At 38.5% G+C, this 27,191-nt stretch overlaps 1 protein-coding gene across 50 annotated transcripts in view; it reads left to right on the top strand.

Annotated features, from left to right (window-relative positions):
- LOC106872181 (membrane-associated guanylate kinase, WW and PDZ domain-containing protein 1) overlaps nucleotides 1–27,191 on the top strand; it is a 668,717-nt gene that overhangs the window by 211,361 nt on the left and 430,165 nt on the right. The gene's annotated exons all lie outside the window — the stretch shown is intronic.

Here is a 27,191-nt window from a genome sequence, read left to right on the forward strand (position 1 = left end):
ACTACTATTAAAATGACACTAGTAAAGATTGTCTTTATTAGTATACCCTTGGGTATCAGTCACACCCCTAATTTAGTTTTAAGTCTTGGCACAGAACATTTTTCCCTTCATAGTTTTGGTTTTGCTTTGTGTATAAGTTGAATCCCAGATTTTTCTTTCAGTTAAAATCAACTATAAAATAGTGATGATTTATACACGAGTAAATATAATGTGTGTGTGTGTGTGTGTGTGTGTGTGTGTGTGTATATATATATATATATATATATATATATATATATAAATTTTTTTCAGAATGAGATAAAAAAAACCAAGGCTGTGAAGATTTTAGAACATTTATAAATAGAAGGTCTTACAGCTGTTTCCAGTATTTATTTATATATATATATATATATATATACACATATATATATATATATAGAGAGAGAGAGAGAGAGAGATTTTGCTTGTGACACACTGTGCCATTAACAGGGTACAAAGTTTAGAGCTGTATGGTCAATAATCCTAGTGAGTTGACCATTACTGACTCTTATATTAGGTCATCATCATCATTTAGTGTCTGCTTTCCATGCTGGTGTGGGTTGGATGGGTTGACAGGGGCCACACCAGGTTATATTGTCTGTTTTGGCCTGGTTTCTACAGCTGGATGCCCTTCTTAACACCAACCACTTTACAGAGTGTACTGGGTGCTTTTTAAATGGCGCCATCACCAATGCTTTTTGTGGCACCATCACAAGTGCTTTTTACATAGAACCATTACCAGTGCTTTTTATGCGGCACCATCACCAGTGCTCCTCGTGGATAAGCATTGCCAAGATGGTTTTAGGATATTGATTCTGCTGTGGTGGGTGGGTCATCTTGAGTTCAACAATCTGATATAGATCTTGGACCTTTGCCATCTCCTCTCCATCTCCAAAAGCTCAGTCTTTTGCAAATGGCCTTCAGTATTTAACTAATTTTATTTCAATGATCACAGCTTAGAAATTTATTTATCTAAATCTAAAATATAATTATAAACTAAGATGTTGATATAATATAAAGATTTCTGGTTGATAACACTTGGTTTCGAAGGGAAGTGTCTGGGTTGTTTTACAGATACACAACTTCAAAGATTTGCTCTAAATTTAATTTGAATGTTTGCTCAAACTTTTGGAACTCACTTCCAGAATGTTACTTTGATAATGACATTGGAATCTCAAGTTGATAAATTTTCTTTTTCTTTCTTCCGGAAATTTTTTTCAATTTTTAATTTTTTTATTTTATAAAGTGCTAGACAGAAAACTTAATAGATTTTTCTATTTTTCTATTTGTATACCTTTAGAATTGGCAAATAAAATAAATAATCATTCAAAACGTTTTTTTTTTTTTCAGAAAATTATTTGTATGCCTTTTATACTTCTGTGTCTGTAGTTCTCAGTGGAGCAATATCTGAAATGCTATTCAACAGACAAATGAATAGAGTCAGGTTTAAAGTTAGATCTAAATTTAACATTATTTGTACACATGAATATATTTTTCAGGCTTTTACCTAACTTTCCTTTCCATTTTTTAATTTTATTTTACATACAATTTAAATTGCTTAGTTGCCATATAGTGAAGGTGCATGGTCAAGTGGTTCAGGTGTTGTACCCTATGATAATAAGATTGTGATTTCAATTCCTGAATCTGGCAGTACATTGTGTCCTTGAGCAAAATGCTTGATCTCACCTTGTCATAGTCCACTCAAGTGCAAATGGGTTCCTGCAATAGCTGGGAAGTTAACTCTGTGAGGGATTGGCATCCCATTCAACTTTTTTACTTGTTTCAGTCATTTGACTGCGGCCATGCTGGAGCACCGCCTTTAGTCAAGCAAATTGACCCCGGGACTTATTCTTTGTAAGCCAAGTACTTATTCTATCGGTGTCTTTTGCCGAACCGCTAAGTTACAGGGACGTAGACACACCAGCATCGGTTGTCAAGCGATGTTGAGGGGGACAAACACAGACACACAAACACACATACTTACCACACAGCAATCTCACTCACTTATATGCTATGGAAACTGAGTGAATCTCTGACCTTATGAGTCATGGGGCTCATCACAGATCGAAATCATTATCATCACCATTATCATTACCATTTAACATCCATTTTCCATGCTGGCATGGGTTGGACGGTTTGACTGAAGCTGATAAGCCAGAGAGCTGCACCAGGGTTCAATTGCCTGTTTTGGTATGGCTTTTACCCTTCCAAATGCCAGCCACTTTACAGAGTATACTGGGTGCTTTTTATGTGGCACTGGCATAGATGTTGTGATGCCTGATGTTCAGAATGATCTCCCAAACCTTTAATTTGTGTGGAGTTCAAATTTTTTTCTTTATCCATTTTGTCGCAGACTTAATGTTTGGAACATCGTCCATTAAGCTAAAACTTATTTGTGTCTTTGATGAATGAGAGACTTGCATTCCTGTGAGAAATAAATTTTGCAAGTTCACTCTTAGTTTGAGCTCTTGTACAAATACATGGAACCTGATGATGACTGAATACTAAACCAATGGAAATGTTTTACATACACGAAAAAAAAAAGCAAAGGAAAAAAAAGGAAAAAAAAGGAAAAAAAAATTTAAGTTAATACTCTACTCTCTTACAAACAAATGTTTTTCTCAGTACTAATAATACCTTATCTGAAATATCTCAGCATATAATTAAACTGTGTGTGCTTCCCAACATCTTTACAGCTTGGCTATATTAGCATTTGTACAAGTAAATAATATGATCTTTTATTGCTAGCTTCGGGAAGGAGAGCTACTGCCAAAAACTCATAAAGGCCCTTTCAACTTGGAGCCAAATATATCTATAATGTTCTCATACAGATTATTATCATGGTTTTAATATCCATTTTCTTTTTATGCTATCATAAGTTTGCATAACAGCATGTTTTGTTTTGTTTTTTTCATGCATATTGATCCTCTTATTTGTGTTTCCATCTGCTTCCATACCTAACCATAACATTATAACTGACTCCACATCCAATACTGATTATGTATAAAATATGAAGAGCTAGATTTATATCCAAACCAGCTTGCTTTGCTCTCATAGCCCAGCTATATTTCTTTCTCAATGTTCTGCCATGCCAAGGATTCATAATTCTTCCTTTTTAATATTTGATCAATCTAGATACTCAATTTTTGTTCATGAAATTCTATTACCACAATAAGTGCAGAGGAACAGTAACTGTCAGGATCTGAGTCCACCTTACCCTCCCACCACTGCAGCCACCATTCGGTGACCACACTACAGATATTCAAATGCAAATTGGATAACAAAGAGAATGTAACGTATCCAGACTGTTATACTTCATCCTTCCTGATTCGTTGTTGTATGTCAGAGCATGATGTATAGTACTTAGCTATGCAGAAAACATGGTGTGTCTAGAGCAAAAGATCTCCGGGTTTTCTCTTAGTTATTTGGCCAACTACTTGTTTGATATAGGCTTCCTTAATCAAAGCTCATTAAGGCTACAAAATAACCATTAACTAAAATTGTTAACAACTATGCACATTGATCTGTAGGTGACCAACTTATGCAAATAAGAATGTTTGACAACTAAGTCGGCCAAGATAACTTGTTGAGAAAAGAATACATGAATTGTCTTGGATATTTTATTGCAATGAAAGACATTGTGTCTTTTCTGTAAAACTGACTCTGTTAAAGTCATCTTTGTTTTATGAATGAAATACAAATTGTATGAAGCCTTTTATTGGCCAAGAGAATTGAAGAAAAGTGTCAGCAGTGACTAATCTTTGTAGTCATAAAAGGAGTCCACGAAAGATGGGAAGGAAACATTTATCTGTCAAACAGCTTAATAAATGGATCACAATAGAGAACAAATATCTAATGAATACTAGCAGTCACTGAAGTAAATTCTATAAATTATATCCTTCTTTTACAAGAACTGACCTCCTGCCTTGTCAAAAGAAATTGTTGTTTATCAGTTTTAGTGCAATAGTTTTGGTTTCAATTGTACAATGCCGAGTTAAATGTTTTGTACTATTGAAGTGAAATAGCAGAATCCAAAGAAATTAGTGACAGTCTGTGGACTTAGGTCAATGCATAGGAAGTACGAATGGTTCACAAAGTGGAATTGGTTTGCTGTGAAGGAGTGGACAGATCTAATGTTTAGTGCATAGGGCTATTTCTTGGAATTCTACTTAGTATTTAATTTGGTATTTCTTTAGTTCTAAGTCTGGTTCATGCTGAGGTTTAGTTTTACAGTAGATCCAATAATTCACTAAGGTTCTTTTAATTCCATCTTTTGTTTCGGTCATTAGACTGGTTAGTTTTAAAATGTTCAGTCAAATAAGATTATCTTTGCATTTGGCAAACAAACACTTCCTCTAATGATATTTAAAATCTAAAGAAAACTAGCAAGGGACATAATTCTAATAAGGTCAGTTGATTCAATTTTTCGGTCAATACAAACAATCCACATTAGAGTGGATCTACTCTTTAGAGCCATCTAGTGAAAACAATCAGACAAAACAAGTCTTATGCTGAATTAAGTAAAAAAAATATACAGACACTACAAAGATATAATGAAACGATGTTGTGAATCCATTAGTCAGAAAGAATTTCATTTAAAAATGTTAGAAATCCACTGAAGTCTACTTGCAGCAGCTGAAATACAACCAAACTACATTTGTTCAACGAGAGACAGTCATTTTTATCATCTAAACATCGATTTTAAATCTAAAAACATAACTTTACATTTCATGATGATTTAAACTGTTCGTTTAAATACATTTATACATAAATTTTTGTATTTCCAAGTTTATAATTTTTCATTAAGATTTAGAAATTGGAAACAATTTTGTATGTTTTTGCATGAAAACTTACAACAAACTGTTTTAGAGGAAAATGTAGTTATAATTTCTGTCTCTTTATCACTCAATAATGCTGGATTCTATTTTCTGTCTTGTATAAATTAATATGTAACCCCACGTTGTCTCTGATTTGTAGTAATACTATGGGGCCATGCACTGTAATAGCATGCTGCTGCATCCACCATTTATTGGTGATTCCCTACTCCTGGTGGATGACCTTTAAACCATTCAGGCGACAATCCTCCAACCCATGGGTCTGTTTGGGTAGTCATTACTGATTAGGGTTTTATGAGGTCAGAGTGCAAATCCTACCTCAACCTTTTTTAGTCACCATATACGACATGCAAGAGGTTTATTCTTGCCCATGCCAATGCCACACAGCACATCTCTGATTGAGCAAACACAACCATGATTTATGATATTCCAGCTTTGTTGTCTTTACTTCACTTTTTGTATATCTTGAAATATATCGTCATGATGTCTCTTCTTAAAATGACATGGTGTACATTGAGGAAGATTTAGCTGTTATTTCTAATAGGTTGCATGACCATATCAATATAGAGAATGTCTTGTTTTCTTGCTAAAGTAGTTGTTGGTTCTGTACAACATTTTAAATCTTCCTCTCCCTCCTCACCATCATCTTTTAATGTCCAACTTTTGTGAATCAAACAGAACTCGCTGAGCCAAATTTTCTATGACCAGAAATTCTTCTTGTTGCTAACTCTCACTTGTTTCTAAGAAAGATTATAGTTCCTCATGTCCAGACATGTTCCATGAACGATTGGCAACAAACAGCATTGCTTGTGTGACTGTGTCAAGAGAAGAGAAAAAGACATGTACACATCACTTGATAGATAGATAGATAGATAGATAAACAAACAGACAAGAGCTTCTTACAGTTTCCATATACCAAATCCATTCACAAGGCGGCTTTGGTTGTCTGAAAGTTATAAGAGAAGATACTTGCTCAAGGTGCCACACAGTGGAACTGAAATTGTAACCACATGGTTGTGCTTTAACTTGTTTTAAATTAATGATTTAATACTCAAATCTGTGTGCATGGGTTCTCTTTTCAATTTGTTGTTTTCAGCTTCTTTAGAAACCTATTAAAAAAAGAAAAAGAAAAGAGAGAGGTTTAGAGAGGCTGTCTATACTGTTGTCACCTGGTTACATATGGCTACTTCGAAACTAATTAACTCAAGCCAATAACCATGGACTTTTAACTAAAATACTTTAAGAACTGACCAGTTATTTTAACTAGATATTCCATTCATGAGTGCCATGTGCTGACACTTGACATTCTCATGTCTTTTATTTAACTCTGTGTATATGTGTATGCGTGTGTAGATGTGTGTGTAGGGGGGATGTGTATGGCTTTGTGTGTATGACTCTTTACTCTTTTACTCTTTCACTTGTTTCAGTCATTTGACTGTGGCCATGTTGGAGCACCGCCTTTTAGTCGAGCAAATCGACCCCAGGACTTATTCTTTGTAAGCCTAGTACTTATTCTATCGGTCTCTTTTGCCGAACCACTAAGTTACGGGGATGTAAACACACCATCATCGGTTGTCAAACACATCGGGGACAAACACAGATACACAAACATATACACACACATACATATATATATATATATATACATATATACGATGGGCTTCTTTCAGTTTCCATCTACCAGATTCACTCACAAGGTTTTGGTTGGCCCGAGGCTATAGTAGAAGACACTTACCCAAGGTGCCATGCAGTGGGACTGAACCTGGAACCATGTGATTGGTAAGCAAGCTACTTACCACACAGCCACTCCAGGGTACCTAAATAGTGAAGAAGTTTGGTTTGCAAGTACAAGATATCAGGTTCAATCACATTGCATAACATGTCCAGGGGTCGATTTCTTCCACTAAAAGGTGGTGCTCCAGCATGGGCACAGTCAAAATGACTGAGACAAGTAAAAGAATAAAAGAGAGTAATAATATATTTTGTGTATTGTTGAAGCGTAATCAATTCATTGCACATAAAATTTAACAACAAAATCTTATTTGGACCCACCCCAAGGGCCATATGACCCTGGTTGAGGACCACTGGTTTCGAATCATAATGACCTACTTGATAGAGTTCAAGAATGACAGGTTCAATTCTAATGATCACTCAAAATGATTTATCATGTCCTTCTCCCATTTCATTTCATATAATTTGCTATCTTAAACTCTGTTTCTTATCACTTCTATATTGATTTTTATTTATTTGTTCAATTGTCTTTTTTTTTTTTTTTTGTTAATGATATTCGAAGAGATAGTTATGTTTCTGACTTCAAATCAATCTTTATTTATATCAATTAAAGTGATGCTGTACTCTTATTTCGTAGTCATCATTACAGTCACGTGAGATATAAACAGCAGTCATTTCAGTACAGATATTGCTAATAATCTTTAGTCATAAATGTTGTGTGATCTCATTTTTCCCTTTCATCGTGCATCAGATGTTTTATGCTGTTGAATTCTCATTTAAGTAAATGCTGCACATGACCTGATGGTTAGGGTGTTTGGTTCAACATTCTAAGGTCATTGGTTCAATTCCTTGACCTGGCTTCACATTATGTCCTTGAGCAAGGTACTTCCTTCCATGTGGCTCTAGTCTATTAGCTAAAAATGAATAACAGGTAACTGCTGGTGCATCTCTCTCTCTCTCTCTCTCTCTCTCTCTTTCTTTCTCTCTCTCTCTCTCATCCTCAATATTTTATTCCCCCTCCTCAATGCATTCATCATCATCATCGTCATCAATTTTAAATTTCACTTTTCCATGCTTGCATGTCAGATTTTGTTGAGGCAGATTTTCTTTGGCTAGATGCCTTTCCTGTCACCAACCATCACCAGTTTCCAGGCTAGATATACATAACCCCATTTGTGTTCTTTTTATACCGACACTGCACTTAGAACCAATGTTGAGTCAGATCTATGATTTCAATTGGATCTGGTACTTACATATCTACATATGATACCTTTACGGTTATTTTACCTCACTGTGAACCCTATGTTATTGTACCTAGCCAGTTCTGGCATCCTACATCTTGATGTGCCTAGATTCTAACGAATCCTATAATTAATATATATATTAATAGTTATTGCCAAGCTAACATGGCAATCCAAAAAATTAGGATGAATGCTGCCATTGATTAGCTCCAAGAGGCCATCACCTCTATCTAGTTATGTGACACACGAACCTGTGTTCATTGTAGGAAAATGTGTGATTTAGCACTTGCTGGGTGCTTCACAATTCCTTATATAGTTCATAGAAGGAAAAGGGTTAAATGAGTATAAGTGTCAGAAGGAAAAGAGATATCTATATACACACACACACACACACACACACACACACACACACACACACACACACACACAAATGCACACATACACATGACAGGCTTCTTCCAGTTTCCATCTATCAAATCCACTCACAATGCTTTGGTTGGCCTGAGGCTATAGTAGACGACACCTTGCCCAAATAACCTTGCACTTCATTTTAGAAGCTCTGAAGAAACTATAAGGTGATGCTCAAGCACTCATCTCTGAGTGCACTGTATTTAAATCAGAAACAGCTGTAAGCTAATGAAATTCATTGCATAATTTCCTGTTTCCTTGTCATTTTTTAAAACTTCATTTTTTAAAACTTCATATATGTGTATATATAATATTTCATTTGAACTGAGAAACTGCCATGTACATTGATTTAGCTAAGACCCGCATGGATATGTACAATATTCCATAATTCAAAATACAAAACCTGGCTTGAAGGACTGACTTAGCTTCTGATGTATTATTTACCCTCCAACATGTAGCTTTTGTCAACTCATCTTCTCACATGAGGCTTTTTGATAACTACCTTCCTACCACATGTAACTTTTTTTATGTCTAACCTTCCTACATGTGACTATTTTATAACTAACGGGGTGGTGAGCTGGCCGAATTATTACCGTGCCAGACCAAATGCTTAATGGCATTTTCCATCTTTACATTCTGAGTTCAAATGCCACCAGGGTTGATTTTGCCTTTTACCCTTATGGGATCAATAAAATAAGTACCAGCTGAGCACTGGGGTCTATGTAATTGACTTACCCCACTTCGAAATTGCTGGCCTTGTGCCAAAATTTGAAACCATTTTATAACTAACTCTCTAACATGTAATCGTTTGATGATTTACTGTCAAACATGTGACTTTACACTTCACTCATGGTATGTTTGTTCATTTAATCAACTTGCTACTACCACCACCACCATCTGTATATCACTATTACCACCACCATTACTTTATTAAAAAAATAAATGTGCCCTTTTAAAGCCTAGCCAAGCTCATGGGCCCGGTTTCAATGGCGTATGTGTTTCCTAGCTGGATGGGAAGCCAGTCCATCACAGCGTTACTCATTTTTGCCAGCTGAGTGGACTGGAGCAACGTGAAATGAAGTGTTTTGCTCAAGAACACAACGCGTAACCCGGTCCAGGAATCGAAACCACAATCTTACAATCATGATGCTGACACCCTAACCACTAAGCTACACACCTCCACCACCATTGCTTTATACCACCACCAAAACACCATCTTCTAATAACTTCATTCATGTTAAGTACAAATGAACTCTAGTGGAGAAAACTATAACACAATACAACACCAGCACATGCAATGTACACAAACAAGAACAAAACACAACAGACAACACTTTCATATCCAATAGAAAAAGAAAAAACCATTCCAATTAATACAATTTCCTGTGTGAATTGCTTGCAATTTCATTCCTCTTTTATAATCCCTTCATTCTGGTTGTCAGAGTTCAGAAAAATAATCTATCCTTAAGACTGCCAACAAATTATGCAGAAAACTATGGTGTTTCTATTTGCCATGGTGACTGATTTAAGTATTTCAGCTTCTTCCCCTTAGAATATTCAGCTATAGTAATCTTCCATTGAAGAATATTTATTATTGTTAAATCTGTTTGGATGATTTGTTATGAAAAGAGTTTCACTGAAAAATCATTATGAAAACACGGCTTTATTAGATTTCCCTTTTGTCTAAATTTTTATGCCAGACCTACATTGGTACAACTAAACTATTCTCTTCGGCTTATTTCTCCCCCTTTCTGTCCATTTCTCTCTCTCTCTCTCTCTCCATATATATATATATATATATATATATATATATGTGTGTGTGCGTGTGTGTGTCTCTGCTTCTTTCTTTGATTTTCTGTTATTTAAGTTTCTCTCTCTCTTCTTCCTCTCCTCTCTCTCACTCTCTGCTCTCTCTCTCTCTCTCTCACTCTCTGCTCTCTCTCTCTCTCTCTTCCCTCTCTCTCTTCCCTCTCTCTCTCTTCCCTTTCTCTCTCTCCCAACTTTGTCTCTTCTTCACAGTTATCTTTCTTTCCTCTCTCTATTTGTTCTAAAATACACACATACACAACATGCACGCACGCATGCACACATGTACACACACACACACACACTCCATTTATTTCTTGCTGATTTTATTTAAACCACCATTTTGTTTAATAGTTTGAGATAAGTAGTTTGTAGGAAGTAACAAAAAGTTACACTTAAAAACGTTTACTTAACTGAGTTTGTGATGTGTGTCTGTATATGTGTGTGCGCGTCTGTGTCTGTGTATATATTATATGTGTGTGTGCGAATGCTTTTTACATATATATTCTTTTATTATTTTACTTGTTTCAGTCAGTTGACTGCGGCCATGCTGGAGCACCGTCTTTAGTCAAGCAAATCGACCCTAGGACTTATTCTTTGTAAGCCTAGTACTTATTCTATCGGTCTCTTTGGCCGAACTGCTAAGTTACAGGGATGTAAACACACCAGCATCGGTTATCAAGCAATATTGGGGGGGGGGGGACAAACACAAACACACACACACACACACACACGACAGGCTTCTTTCAGTATACATCTACCAAATCCACTCGCATGACTTTGGTTGGCCCAACGCTATTGTAGAAGACACTTGCCCAAGGTTCCATGCAGTGGGACTGAACCCTGAGCCATGTGGTTGTTAAACAAGCTTCTTACCACACAACCACTCCTATCAGAGTGTAAAATAGTTGTAAAATAAACACATCATCATCATTTTATACTCATTTTTCCATGCTGGCATGGGTTGAACAGATCATCGAAGTCCACCTCTGTTGTTATTCGAGTTGCACTGACATGTCCCATGTGTTTGTATGATTTTTGTAATTATATGGGATCTAGTTTAAAACGGGGGGCACCAGTATTTTCTTAACGAAACACTTTGAAACTTGGGACACTGGTAGAATGTGTCATATAAAACATCTTTTACTCTTAGTCTTCTTAACAAAAAAAAAGAAATTCGCAAGTTATTCCATGTTAAAGTTGTCGTATTTCTGCAATTTCAACCAATCACTGACGTCTATTCAGCTGAATAGAGTTACTGCTGGGCGGTCATAAAAATGTTATTCCCTGTGACATATTTCATCCGGTTTAATCATAATTTATACGCATATATTGTTTATATAATAAATTACGCTGTGCGTAGCTATGTGTGTAACAATTTTAGAGTTCGGATTCTAGAGTTAGGGTTAGGGTTAACAGTCTAGTTAGGGTTAGGGTTAGGGTATTAATACGATATACACTGTTACAGCGCTAACTGTTTTCAACTGAATAGACGTCAATGATTAGTAGAAATTATCGAAATAAGACAATTTTTTACATGAAATAAATTCGAATACAAAAATTTTTTTCTGTTCTATAACACAAAATAGATAAGTATACGAAGTTTGAAAATCTTTCGGTACCAAAAACACTACATAAAACATAAATGAAAACTGGTGCCCCCGTTTTGAACAAGATCCGATTTTTGTAATTATATGTCCTTCCTATTGCCATCATCTTCACAGAATGCACCGTAGTTTGTTGCCATAAAGAAATATATCCTTTTTTTTTTCTGGGTTTTTGTTATTGCAATAAAAACTATGGAAATGGAATAATTTCTTTGGAAATCTATGCTCCTTTTGATTTCTGGTTGGAAGCATGTCACCTAATAAGACCCTTACATTTTGTCTAAGACATTTATAATCAAAGACAATGTGACTAAGATGTGTTCACCTGCTAAGATCCTTTTTCCAACTATTGAAGACTCTTTAACCTACCATCTAATTGCCATTACATATAATTTTCATAAAGGTGTAAACACAGTTTTTTAACCCTGTGCCGTGAAAAAGTGTGAAGGGGGAAATTTTCCATGGGTACTAAGGACAAAGGGGGCAATGTATACACCTGTACTGTTTCATTGTTTTTTAGTCTTTGTCTCTTATTTAAATATTAAATTTTAATAAGTATTAAATGTAATATTATAATATACTGTTTGTCAAGCCACAGTCACAACCACAACAGCAATAATAACAGATTTCTAAATGAGAATAAGTAAATAAATAATTGCCCTAATTTTTCAAAAATGCTTTCAATTTTTATTCTCTATGAGTGAATCACCTGTTTTGGTGGCAATCAACCTGTCACCAACAATTTTTTGTGATGTATTTAATTTTGTTGAATAGTTGTAATGAGGGGTGGAGGTGGGGGTGGGGGGGCAGTGGAATATTGTTAGTAAAAGAAAAAGAGTGACAATAAAAAAGGGGGGGGGGTAAGAAGTACTGCCTCTGCTTGTTCTCTTTGAATCTGAGCAACTGTGGGAATATACTCTTTTACTTGTTTCAGTCATTTGACTGGAGCACCACCTTTAGTCGAGCAAATCAACCCCAGGACTTATTCTTTGGAAGCCTAGTACTTATTCTATCGGTCTCTTTTGCCGAACTGCTAAGTTACGGGGATGTAAACACACCAGCATCAATTGTCAAGCGATGTTGGGGGGGACAAACGCTGACACACAAACATGTACACACACATACATATATATATATATATATATACATACATACATATATATATATATATATGGGAGAATATACAAAAAATAACAACAGACGAGGACAGGTGGTGTAAATAACAAAAGTATATATTAGTATGACGCTCGGGAATACGGAAAGTCTTTGACGTTTCGAGCTACGCTCTTCAACAGAAAGAATACGGAGACAAGGAGAAAAACACGGAGAAAAAAAATTGAATAGTGTTCAGTCAACGGTCAATCATAATAATGGCCGATCATAACAATGGCTGACCGGAAGTTAGAAATTCTTATTTCAGGAGAGCTAAGAAAGGGGGAGATAACAAACGGTGATCGGGAACGAGGGGCTGTGTGTGGGAGGTAGACTGCTGGTGATCTTGACGTATGTAGTGTGAAAATGGGGGAAGGGAGAAAGGGAGAAAGTAGTTGGTCAGTTGTAGTGTGTGCGTGGTGTGATGCGAGGGTATTGGTGTGGTGTGCGTGGTGTGATGCGAGGGTATTGGTGTGGTGTGATGTGAGAGTGTTGGGAGGTGGGGAAGGCATGGGTGGGGTGTGGGGTAGAGGTAGGGGTCTGTGGGTAGGGGTGGGTGGTGGGTGTAAGGAATTGGATGGGGTGGAGTGGGAAGGTAGAGTAGGAGTGTGGTGGGGTGTGGTGGGATGAGCTTATGAGGGGGTGTTGACGAGGAGGGAGAAGGGGAAGTTGGATGTAAGAGAGGGGGAAGATGGGTATGGGAGGGGAGAGGAAGAGAGGAGAGAGGGTGGGTATAAGAGAGGGAAGGGGGATGGAGAGAGGGGGAAGGTGGGTATGGGGGGAGAAAGAGGGGAAGGTGGGTATGGGGGGAGAAAGAGAGGAAGAGAAAGAGAGTGAGAGAGAGGGAAGAGGGGTATGGGGGGGGAGAAAGAAAGGAAGAGAAAGAGAGTGAGAGAGAGGGGAAGAGAGTGAGAGAGTAAGGGTGAGAGAGTAAGAGAGTAAGAGTGTAGAGAGTAGGAGAGTAAGAGTGAGAGAGAGGGGAGTACGAGAGAAGAGAGTGAGAGAGAGTAAGAGAGAGGAGAGAAAGAGTAGGGGTGAAGAGAAGTGGGAGTGGAGAGAAGTATGAAGAGAGGTGAAGAGACATACAAAGAAGTAGGAGTCGGAGCAGGAGGTGGGGGAGGGGAGAGATGGGTGGTAGGAGGGAGGGTGGGGGAGAGAGACAGGAGGAGGGGGTTAGATGAAGAGTGGAGGGGAGTTGAGCCCATGTGGCGCAAAGGAGCGAAGATAGAAGATTAATCCCTGTTCACGGCGCAAACGGGAGTCCGGATGGCCCCTGTGCATGGACAGTCCAAACACCGACAGGTGTTGCCGCAAGGAGTGGCCGGCAGAACGGAAGTGGCGTGACACCGGGGTGTCATTGCCGACGTTGATATCTCGGAGGTGTTCCGCGAATCGGTCGGCCAGGCGGCGCCCCGTTTGTCCGATGTACAGGGATTGGCAGAGAGAGCAGGAGAGGCAATATATGATGTTGGTAGACGTGCAGGTGAAGGAGTCGGTGATGCGATAGGGTCGGTGATGGGTGCTGGTGAGGAGGGTGGTGTTGGAGAGGTAAGGGCAAGTGCGGCAGCGTGGGCGGGAGCAGGGGAACGAGCCAGGTTGGGAGGTTGGGTTGGGGAAGAAGCTGTGGACCAAGAGGTCCCGTAGGTTGTGGGCTCGTTTGAAGGAGGGGAGGGGTCGATTAGGGAAGATGTGGGAGGTGGAGGGGTCGGACTGGAGGCGCCGAAAAGCTCGGAGAATGGAGCGTTGGAGGGGTAGGGTGCTGGGATGGTAGGTGAGGGGAAAAGGGAGGCGGGAAACGGCAGGGCGGGTTCGGGGGGAGAGAGCAGATGCACGGTCCACAGAACGTGCTCTGGCAAGGGCGGTGTGGATGGTGGTGGGTGGATATCCACGCAGGCTAAAGTGGTGAGCCATGAGTTGAGACTGAGTCTCAAAGTCATGGCTGTCGCTACAAAGTCTGCGTAGACGGAGGAATTGGGAATAGGGGATGGAAAGTTTTGTGTGTCTAGGGTGGGAGGAGGAGAAGTTGAGATAGGAGTGTGAGTCTGTGTGTTTGTAGTGGATGGAGGTGCTAAGGGCGGAGTGGAGGATGCTGACCGAAATGTCGAGAAAGGGGACAGAGGTGTCAGAGACAGTACAGGAGAAGTGGAGGGCAGGATGGAAAGAATGAACGAAAGAGAGGAACGAGTCAAGATGTTCGCGGGAGAGAGAAGTGGCACCGATACAGTCGTCGATATACCAACCGTATAGTTCGGGAGTGGGACCAGTGAAACTGGAGAATATTTGGGCCTCAACATAACCAACGAAGAGGTTCGCGTAGTTGGGGCCCATTCTCGTCCCCATGGCCACTCCCGAGAACTGCTGGTAGATATCTCCCGCGAACGAGAAGCAGTTGAGAGATAGGACAAGTTCGGCCAGACGAATGAGTGTGGAGGTGTCGGGTTGTGGGTTGGGGCGTTGGTCTAGAAAAAACTTCAGGGCACGCAGCCCCTCGTCGTGGGGGATCACTGTATAGAGGCTCTGGATGTCTAGAGTGAAGAGAAGCTTAGAAGGGCCGGGAGGGAAAGAGAAAGAGTTGAATAGACGAAGCGCGTGGTTAGTGTCATGAATGTGGGAAGGGAGAGAAGCCACTAGGGGGGCGAGGACACGGTCTAGGTATTTTGAGATAAGCTCGGTGGGGCAGTTGCAGGCGGAGACGATGGGGCGGCCAGGGTTGTTCGGTTTATGGATCTTGGGGAGGAAGTAAATGGTGGGGGTGCGTGGGGTGCGAACAATAAGGTTGGAGGCGGTGGCGGGGAGACGGGAGGAGAGGATGAGGTCATGGATAGTGGAGGACACAGTCTGTTGGTAGCTGGGCGTGGGGTCGGAGGGCAGAGGGCGGTAGAATGAGGTATCTCGAAGTTGACGGAGAGCTTCGGCCTCGTAGAGGTCCGCGCGCCATACTACCACGGCTCCACCCTTATCAGCCGGTTTTATGATGATGTCCGTGCGGCGTCGGAGGGATCGAAGGGCCGAGAGTTCGGCTGGGGAGATGTTGAGTCGAGATGGACGCCTGGAAAAGTTAAACCGGCCCACAGCGCGTTGGCAGGCGCCCGCGAAAAGATCAACTGCCTGGAACTGGCCAGGAGCAGGCGTCCACTGGGATGGTCGTCGGCCCAGGTCAGTGAAGCAGTCCTCGTTGGGTGCGGGTGGTGTGTTATGGAAAAGCGCACCCAACCTAACGCGGCGCACAAAGCTGTGGACATCAGCACGGGTTTGAAATTCCTTGCAGGATGGAGTGAGTGGGATGAAGCGCAGACCCCTATTGAGGACGGAGCGCTCCGCCTCAGAGAGAGGAAGATCTGGGGGAATGGTAACGACAGGCTGAAGTGGAGAAGGGGTGGGTGGAATAGAAGTAGGAGGGGATGAAGTAGGGTTAGGAGGGGCGGTCGGGATGGTGGAGGGCTGGGAGGGAGGGGGTGGAGTGTGTGTGGGAGAGGCAGGGTGGTTGGGTGTGGGTGGGGAATGCACATCAGGGAGGGAGAAGGGTGGTGGAGGGGTTGGGGTAGTGGCATCGGGTGTAGAGGAATGGAGGAGTGAGTGAAGTTTGCGGAGCTTAGTGTCGGTAAGAAATGCATGAAAGAGATGATTAAGTTGAATGATAAAGCGCAGTGTATTGTGAGCATGGGAGGGTGACAGAGAGGAGAAAAATATGGAAAAGGCTGGAGGAAGAAGGCGGTCGATAGTGTGGATTTTAGAGAGATTGGAGCGAATGGTGGCCCGCATAAGGCGGTAGGATGTGGTGCGGAGTATGGGTAGAATGGTGGTAAAAGAGTGGAGAGTGGGGTGGAAATGGAGGCGGAAACCCTTAGGGATGAGGCGGTGATGTAAGCAGCGACTGAGAAACGTAATATGACTAGAGAAACGAGTCTTCTTGAATATGAGTAAGGAGAGTCGTATAGTAGGTTGAAAGTATAGAGAGGGAAGTGTGCGGAGGTATAGTTTTAGGCGGTTGTGGAGAGTGAGTTGGAAAGATTTGTAGTCAGGCATGATGGAACGAGAGAGAAAAGAAAATTAGACGTGGGAAGGAGAATTACAAAAGGTGTGGTGGAAAAAAAACAAGCGTGATGAGAAAATTGGACGTGGAAAAAAGGAAAAAAAAGAAAAAAAGGGGGAAAAAAACTGGAAAAAAAACTTTTTTAACAGGTGTGGGGGGAAAAAATAAAGGCATGAGGAGAAAAAGCGAAAAAGGGGTTGTGAGAAGAAAATATATGCGAGGTGGGAGAAAAAAACAAAGCAAAAAGGAAGATGGGACAATAGGGAGAAATGGGGTGACAGGGAGAGAAGAAACGAGAGGAGAAAAGAAAGGGAGGGAGAAGAATACAAAGTAATAGGTGCAGATTAGAGAAGACAGATTAGGAACATCCAGAGTACGAAGAGACGGTAGGTGAAGGAATGGTGGCCCGCATAAGGCACCATTGGAGTGGCGGTTTGTGAACAACATCTTATGATTCAGTTCTAATTCCTGGCTGGAACTGCCCTATTTCACTTAAACTCAGATAACTATGTACCTTGTCTACAGCAAGATTCTATGATCTCTCATCACCTGGTACAGGGCCATTTCCCTCAATTATACACCCCCACCTCAGGTTGTTGGTGGGGGGGGGGGGTCATGTCTTGCAGGTGACTTCACAGGTGCCATTGCTGTGTAAAAGTTCCCTACACACTCTGTGAAGTGGTTGGAATAAGAAGGGCGTCAGGCTATAGAAACCATACCGAAGCAAACATTGAATCATGCAACCCATGCCAGCACGGAAAACAGACATTAAATGATGATCATCATGATGGCAATGATGATGATGATGAGGAGGAGGAGGAGCAAAACACCATAACATTTCTTGTGGAAAACATCAATAATACTTCACTCCAATTCCTCCTCCCCCCCCCCCCTCCACAAAAGTCAACTGATCAACTCAACCATTGATTATTATTGAAAACTGATGCAGCAACTAACGACATGCATTAAATAAAGAATTGATTATTTTATTATTTTCATTTTTACTGCTTTGTTATTCATTTTTCATTAAAAGATGGAGGTTAGAATTTCTGAACAATTATGATATAATGTAGCATCACACGTTCCCCATACCATACTCTCCTCGTTTTTGTTTTTGTTTGTGATGGCTTTATTAGAAGTAAACTTATACTGTTGTGGTAAATCATTCTGTTTTCATATTATTTTAGCAGATACAAACAGACACACAGACATTCCTGCTTTGACATGGTGTTCTCTTTTGTCGTTTGATTTTCATTATATTTTCTAACAGAAACTGTTGACAATATCTCCTTGCCTTTTATCTGCTTTTACTAATATATATATATATATATATATATATATATATATATATATATATATATATATATATATATATATATATATGTGTGTGTGTGTGTGTGTGTGTGTGTGTGTATGTATGTATGTATGCACACACACACATGTATATGTGCATGCATGTATGTATGTGTATATATATGTAGATATGTGTGTATGTGTACATATATATATGTGTATACGTATATGCATACATACATTTATATATATATATACATATATATACATATACATTTGTGTATATATATATACATATATATACATATATATATACATATATATTTGTATATTTCCTTTGTATTTACTTATCCCTTCTCTATAATTAATCCTTTAAATCTTGTCTGGCTGGAAGATAAAGTCTGTCCTTTGAGACGAAGACAGTATCACATTGCATTTTTCTCTCATTGTGATGTTAAATTATCACAAACAAACAGGACTGCATTTCTGATGGCAAATACCAGCCGAAAAGTGTAATGGCTGGCTGTGTTAGCAATGAGGAAACAACCTTATCACAATAACAGAGACACCGAGGTGTGTGTGGGAACGGAGACAGAGAGAGACAAATCATGTTGAAAAACAATTAAATACTTGTAACTAAACTTGTTCTTCTGGAGGAAAAATATTGTGTGCCCTCTGGGTAGGTGGTCCCTTAAACATTCTGAAGAACTCCTGTTGTTCATTAAATGTAATCCGCAATGTGTTTATATAATCTGTATTGCTCTTTAATATAGTTATGTTAGAATAATGGTGAATGCGATTAAAAAAATCTTGGAGCCTTCCATGTGAGCAGTCATTCTTTCATTCCTTTTCTATATCGCTGTCTGGAAACAGCTGTGCCATTGGTTAGCAGTGTCTTTGGTTACAGGTTTCAAATGGACCAGTCGTTGGTATACATTTCTGATGATGAGTGACAAGGGAACGTGTATAACTTGGTGGACTTAGTTCAAAGAAGGCTGCTGTTTTGGCAATGTTTACATGCTTCTCATACATGCAGTCATGTTCCTGGCAGACACAGGTATAGCTGTGTAGTTAAGAAATTCACTTCCCAGTTAATTCACTTGGTTACAGGTTCAATCCCTTTGCATGGCACCTTGGGCAAGTGTATTCATGTGCGGCCCTGGATCAGCCGAACCTTGTGAGTACACTAGAATGACAGAAACTAAAATTATGTCCGCGTGTGTGTGTGTGTGTGTCAATGTTTTGACATTGTATGATAATTGTAAAAAAGCATCACTGTCAGAAAAGCTGTTTCGTTCATTTCCAACCTATCACAAAAATGTGTCCAGCATTGAGAAAATGTTATCTTGTTTGGAAACAAGTGGGGAATGTCAACAACAAGGCATAGGAGTGGCTGTGTGGTAAGTAGCTTGCTTACGAACCACATGGTTCCGGGTTCAGTCCCACTGCGTGGCAACTTGGGCAAGTGTCTTCTACTATAGCCTCAGGCCGACCAAAGCCTTGTGAGTGGATTTGGTAGACGGAAACTGAAAGAAGCCAATTGTATATATGCGTATATATATATATATATATATATATATATATATGTGTGTGTCCCCCCAACATCGCTTGACAACCGATGCTGATGTGTTTATGTCCCCGTAACTTAGTGGTTTGGCAAAAGAGACCGATAGAATAAGTACTAGGCTTACAAAGAATAAGCTCTGGGGTTGACTTGCTCAACTAAAGGCGGTGCTCCAGCATGGCCGCAGTCAAATGACTGAAACAAGTAAAAGAGTAAGTAACAAGGGAATCAAGCCATAGAAAATCTGCTTCAGTAGATCAGTTAAGAAGCATTTTTTACATTTAGTGAAAAAGTTAGGAAGAGTTTTGGCCTTTAGTAAATTTGCATAATTTAAAAAGTGACAGAATGAGTAAAGGGAAACTCAGGTGGGCCAGTATGTTATACCATGATGTCATGGTTGATATACTAAAATGACATATGCAAAATTCGTCAATTAATTGAACTTTGACATCATGGAAACTTCTGCCCTAAGAAATTGTGTCATCTGAGCCTAAAAAATTCCACATTCGCTCCAGCATGACCGCAGCCACTTGGTTGAAATGCATAAATAAATAAATAAATAATTGACAGACTCCAAAATAAATTACCACTCTACCAAAAGAGGTCACCTACAAATAAACACTGACCTACCATGGGGAATTTATAAAATTAGCCACAATATATTATCATTATTTTTATTATTATTATTGTTCAGTAGTTTTATTTTCATAGCGTGCTTTCACTTCACTACCGAGCACAGCTCTGTGTGCCTTGGGTATGTGCTGTGGTTTACTGTGATGCTCTTATTGTTTCTGTATTGAAAGTGTTTTGCGTAGGATGTGTGCAGTGCCCAGTAGTGCAATTTTCTGTATGTTATATATATCTGTAAGTCCTGGTGTTTTGGTTATGTATTTGTCTGAATAATTTTTTATTATACTTAAAGCACGTACTATGATAGGAATTGTTTCTGTTTTTAGATTCCACATTCAAGTTACCTCTATTTCCAGGTCTTTGTATTATTATTATTATTATTATTATTATTATTATTATCATTATTATTATTATTATAGAAAAACTCACAGTTTATTTTGCTGGGTATGATGGAAAGTGTCAGCTGTTCACAGCCAGCAGACTAAAATGACACTTATTATTATTGGGTGGGAGAGTAGTGCATGCAATCATAGTGACACTGGGTTAAAATATACCCATCATGACTACCCGTCTGATAAGGGTACACCAGGCACATGTATCACAACCACATGTGCATGACATAGTGATCTCATATCAAGAATAACAGCACATGGCCCTGCAGGTGGGACCCAGTTAGAATTTTCTTCAGGTCGAGTATCCCATGCCGCTCAAAAGGTCCCTGAATAAGGGTTGTTTATGGATGATGAACAAAACACTTGTGTTTCCAGAGGTGAATTATCCAAACCCCCAAAGAATTCTTCTCAACATGTTGCAGTGGTCAGTAGCTAGAATATTGAAAGAACCTATATGCACATCCATCTTTACCAGCTGCCCAACAAAAAAATGGAGAGGACCTTCAAATTGCTCACATTATCGTGACACCTCTTCCATTTCTCTTATCTCTTTCGGTGCATCACCCATCCACCTCCCCATTCACTTCTGGCGCCTCACCCACTCTGCCACAGTGTCAAATGGTTAACAATGAATTTACTTACAGATGTCCAAATCTGTTAAAAAAAAAAAAAAACAGAAATGCATCACATTCATTTGTGCATGGAAAAATCTATGCCAAGCATTGGCGTATTTTTTGTTAGTATTTTTTCTTTTATTTTTTTTGCCTTTTAATATATTGGTTTTGTGGTTTGATAGTATTGATTTTTCTAAAGTGAATACAAAGAATAAGTGATTTTTTTTTTTTTTCAATTTCTAAAGATTTTTTCTTTTAATATCATATGTCTGTGTGTGTGTGTATTTTTTTTTTTTTTTTTTTTTTGGATATATAATACATTGACTATATATATATACACATTCATACATATTTATATGTAAACTTTTGGAGACTGAATTTTCAGCAGTTATGACACTTCAAAAGTTAAATTGAAAGAAAATAATGATGTGTGTGTGTGTGTGTGTGTGTGTGCGTGTGCGTGTCTCTCTCTCTCTCTCTCTCTCTCTCTCTCTCTATATATATATATATATATATATATATATATATATATATAAAACATTATTTTCTTTCAATTCAACTTTTGAAGTGTCGTAACTGCTAAAAATTCAGTCTCAAAAAGTTTTATATTAAGATACAGCATTTCTATTTGCATACAAATAAAAAAAAAAAGCAATTTATTGAATAGTGTTTTAATTGTATTTTCAGAAAAGTGTATAATATTTGTTTGATCTCAGTGCAAAACTAATAATTTCATCACCACCACCACCACATCATCATCATCATCACCATCATCATCATCATCCACTCTATTTCACATCTGTTATCCATGGTGTGAGCTAAATATTCTAACCACCAAGCCACATGCTCTCGCTACATGTGTATACACAGAGGCAAAAGTACACATGACTCTATTCGTTTTTGCTATCAAATTATGTAGTGTCCTTGAGCAAGACACTTTATTTCACGTTGCTCCAATCCACTCAGCTGGCAAAAACGAGTGGTACCTGTATTTCGAAGGGCCGGCCTTGTCACACACTGTGTCATGCTGAATCTCCCTGAGAACTACATTAAGTGCATGCATATCTGTGGAGTACTCGGCCTCATGTTAATTTCACAAGCAGGATGTTCCATTGATCCAATCAACTGGAACACTTGTCATCATCATTGATGGAGAGCCTGGCCATTATATATCCATGGTGTGAGATGGACAGATCCTCACAGCATCTTACAACTTATTTGTTGTACTCCTTTGCCATACTCTGGTAGAGAGAACTGCTGGTTTTTGTAACTTGCAAAGTCTAAGTCCCCTCCATTGAATTTAGGGTGTTAAGTTTTTCAGTGGGATGAGCAATCCTTTTACCACATGGACTGTGTGAAAATATGAGATGTTTTTCTTTTACTTGTTTCAGTCATAGGACTGCTGCCAGAGCTTCCTTAGCAGTATTATAGGCCCCCTAGACTCTATATATTTATTAACTGCAAACCACAATATAAATAGATTTAGGGGATAAATTCTGGAGTATCTGATGCATCTATCAAATCAATGCTTTGTTAAAACAGATTTTAGGAATACACTTTGTACTTTTAAGTACAAAGTGTACTTCAAATAACTGATGCATTTATCAAACCCAGCCTGTGTTAAAATAATGGTTAAGAGTACAAGGTGTACTTAATGATCCCACATTAAAGTAATTGTCTATTTTTATAAATCTCCAATTAAAACACTATTCAATATCATTTTTTTTTTTCTTGTTAATATTTCTGTTGAAATAAAATAACCGTGTCTTAATATAAACCTTTTTGAAACTGAACTTTTATCAGTTACGACACGTGAAAAGTCAATTTGAAAAACTGCTGGAATATAATAAAGATGACTATGTTTAGAATTTAAACAAATCACTTATTGTATTCAGTTTACAAAAATCGATATGAAGGACAAAGAAAATATTTAACTAGAAACAACAAGACAATGTGTGTGTGTGTGTGTGTGTGTGTGTGTGTGTGTGTGTGTGTGTGTGTGTGTGTGTGTGTGTGTGTGTGTGTATGTAAAAGATCTTGCAACTGAGCAGAATATTTATTTTCAAACCCCTTTTACTTCTGTTCTATTTTTTCATCTTCTTTCCATTCTTTTGCTTTGCCTGAAACTTGTTGTCTCAGTTTTTAGACATTAAATTAAGAAATATTTTTCTCCTTGGTTAAGACACTATTTCATCGTCTCTCATAACTTGTTCATGGGTGGATTTCAGTTCGGCATTCTAAGAACAAAATATTTTTTTGTTATATCTTGTGAGCGTCATTATATTATGCCTGTTGTGAACACACTCATTGGCTCTATTTCACCTCTTTATTCATCAATTAGTTAGCTATTTTACTAATTAAATCATTGGTTGTTTCTTTAATCATTTGCTCAATCAGTCAATCTAACAAGTTTGCCAAATTGCTTTTGTTACCAGTTAAAACCTTATCAATAATGCCTTCTCAACACTAGGTCTGTTTCAAGCACACTTAGAGCAGGCCATGTCATTGATGAGGCCATGAATGGCACCAGAATGACATTGACAAACCAAGCTGATTAATTTGATTAACCTTTCAGCATTTAAGCTGGTCATAAATCGGCCCAAATATTCTGTGTGTTTATGCTAAAGCTGACCAGATCCAAACTCTCAAACCTACCCTACAATGCCTTTCTAAAAATATACAATTGCATCATTGAAATCTTGAAACTACAAGACAATGCATGATTAATTCAAAACAATGTAAATGAATAGACAATACGTTTGACAAAGAAATCTGAATGTTGCAAACAATTGATCAGTTAATTTATGAAATAGTTAACCGATTGATAAATGAAAATAAAGAAGTGAAGTAGAACCAGTGCATGTGTTTATTATTGGCTTTATGATCCTCCTGAGATACAATAAAATCTGTTTCAACGCAGAGGTTCACATTAAGAATTTTGCAAACCAAATACAAAAGCAAAATAAAACAGAAGTGGTGTCAATGTGAAGGCTATTATGGTGTTGTTCAACTTGCTAGAAACAGCAGCCAGATTCCCCACAAAACACACCTTGCCATCATAAAGGAAGAGTATAAATTAGTTTATAGTCCTGCTACATCATCCTTTCGCTTGTTTCAGATTTAAGGCTGTGGCCATGCTGGAGCATCACCTTGAAGAGTTTAGTCAATCAAATTGACCAAAGTACTTCCTGCCTTCTTATTTTAAGACTGGTACTTATTTTATCATTCTTTTTTGCTGAACTGCTAAGTTGCCAGGTTGTAAACAAATCGACACTGATTGTCAAGTGGTATGAAGACAAGCACACACACACGCATACACATGCATGCCTGCACACACAATGGACTTGCATGCAATTTCCATGTCCAAGTTCAATCACAACACATTGATTAACTTGGAGCTATAGTAGAAAACATTTGCCCCTGGTGCCATGCAGTGGAACTGAACCTGAAACCACATGGTTGTTAAAACAAACTTCTTAACCTCACAGCCATGCCTGTTACTTGTGCCATTCTTTGATCATAGTTGTAATCAATCAATGGCTGACCTAAGGGTACAGAACTACAATATTATCAACTTGCAGGGCAGCAAGATGGCAGATGCATTAGCATGTCAGGCAAGATTCTTTGCAGCATGTTCTCCATCTTTATGTTCTGAGTTCAAATCCACCCAAGATCAACTTTGCCTTTCATCCTCTCAGGGTCAACAAAATAAGTTGAAATTTGTAGAAAAGCAAAAGACGAAGACAGGTGTATGGATAACTTGCAGGTGTATTAGTTTGATGCTCGGGGAAAATGAAGAAGCTTTTATGTTCCGATTCTATGATCTTCGACAGAAAGGAATAAGAGAAAATAAACAGGTGCAGGAGTGGCTGTATGGTAAGTAGTTTGCTTATCAACCGCATGGTTCCAGGTTCAGTCCCACTGTGTGGCACTTTGGGCAAGTGTTTTCTACTATAGCCCCAGGCTGACCAAAGCCTTGTGAGTGGATTTGGTAGACAGAAACTAAGAGAAGCTCATAATGTGTGTGTGTGTGCCTGTGTATGTTCCCCCAGCATCGTTTGACAACCAATGTTGGTGTGTTTACGTCCCTGTAACTTAGCGGTTCGACAAAAGAGACTGATAGAATAAGTACTAGGCTTACAAAGAATAAGTCCTAGGGTTGATTTGCTCAATTTCAGGCGATGTTCCAGCATGGCCACAGTCAAATGACTGAAACAAGTAAAAAAATAAAAGAAAAGAGAGAGAATAAAAAAAAAACTTGTAGATTTAGCGGTCAAGCATGCCAATAAAATACGCACCAGTTGAGCACTGGGGTCATTCTAATTTACTTACTCGCCCCTTCCCTTTCCCAAAATTGTTGGCCTTGTTCCAAAGTTTGAAACCAGTATTTAACAACTTATCGATTTCATAGTACTCTTGCTACCAATAAACTATATACCTCTTAGCTGTTCATTGTTAAGTGGACAAAGTTATTGAGAGTTAAGTGTACTTGTCTGAAAGCACAATGCACAACCAGCGACAGACTATAAAACGTCAAGTCTCTTTTTGATAGTTGATAGACATTTTAAGGACTTGCTCACCTGCAATTTTTCATTTTTATCATTTTTATCTTTTGCAGCACAAATCAAGTTTATTTGGAATGTATTTGATTACAATAGATCCATCTACTTAGTCAGGGACTATGAGACTCTATTCAATGTCTTCCATTATATTTATGCCAAAGCTGGCTCACACTTACCATTACACAGAACTGAAAATAATTGTAGATCTGATTGACTATATATTTTCTTATATTGTACAAGATGCAAATATATAAAGTAGATGGTGACTAACATTATGTGATGTTGATAACCATTCTTTACAATATTCTTTACATTGGCTAAGTCTAATGGTTACAACTGTGAATTGAAACCCCATTGTACAGCTGCCTTACAAACAGTTTGTTTTTATTATATTTTTATTTTAAGGTGTCGAGCTGACAGAAACGTTAGTACACCGGGTAAAATGCTTAGTGGTATTTTGTCTGTCTCTATGTTCTGAGTTCAAATTCTGCCAAGGTCGACTTTGCCTTTCGTCCTTTCAGGGTTGATAAATTAAGTAGCAGTTACATACTGGGGTCGATCTAATTGACTGGCTCCACCTCCCCAAAAATTTCAGGCTTTATGCCTAGAGTATAAAAGATTATATTTTTGTTTTGTTATATGTATTCAAAATAGCTAGTTATTCTGGTAGACATTAGAAGTTTGCTTCCCAACCACATGGTTCCAGGTTCATGCTACATGGCACCTTGTGACAAGTGTTGTCTTTTATAGCCTCAGGCTGGCCAAACCCTTGTGAGTGGTTTGGTAGACAGAAACTGAAAGAAGCCTGTTTGTATTTGTGCTCCACCATCACTTGACAACTGATGTTGGTGTGTTTACTTCCCCATAACTTAGTGGTTCAGCAAAAGAGACTGATAGAATAAATACCAGGTTTTACACAAAAAAAAAAAACGGGGTTGATTTATTTCTTTAAGGTGGTGCGCCAGCATGGCTTCAATCTAATGATAAAAGATGAATACCTTAAGACATAATAGTATGATAGTACACATACATACATGCTCCAAGATATGTTACTAAATAGGATATGCACCTCAAGGTACATACGGTACCTAAATTCTCCATCGACCAATGAAAGGTTGTCTCCTGGGAAGTGTTTCCAACCTTAACTTCAGATTGACTGATAGTTTGTGGGTGAAATTTAATAAGACTGAAAGTTTTCAGTCATGTCACCTGTCATGCATACAAATCAATTTATATGTTTGTGCATAGGTGTGTCATTTGGCCATATAGCTTGACATGAAACTAAAAATAGAAATAGTGACACTC

This window comes from Octopus bimaculoides, chromosome 4, assembly GCF_046866305.1.
Source record: "Octopus bimaculoides isolate indiv1 chromosome 4, ASM4686630v1, whole genome shotgun sequence".
Classification (NCBI taxonomy): Eukaryota; Metazoa; Mollusca; class Cephalopoda; order Octopoda; family Octopodidae; genus Octopus; species Octopus bimaculoides.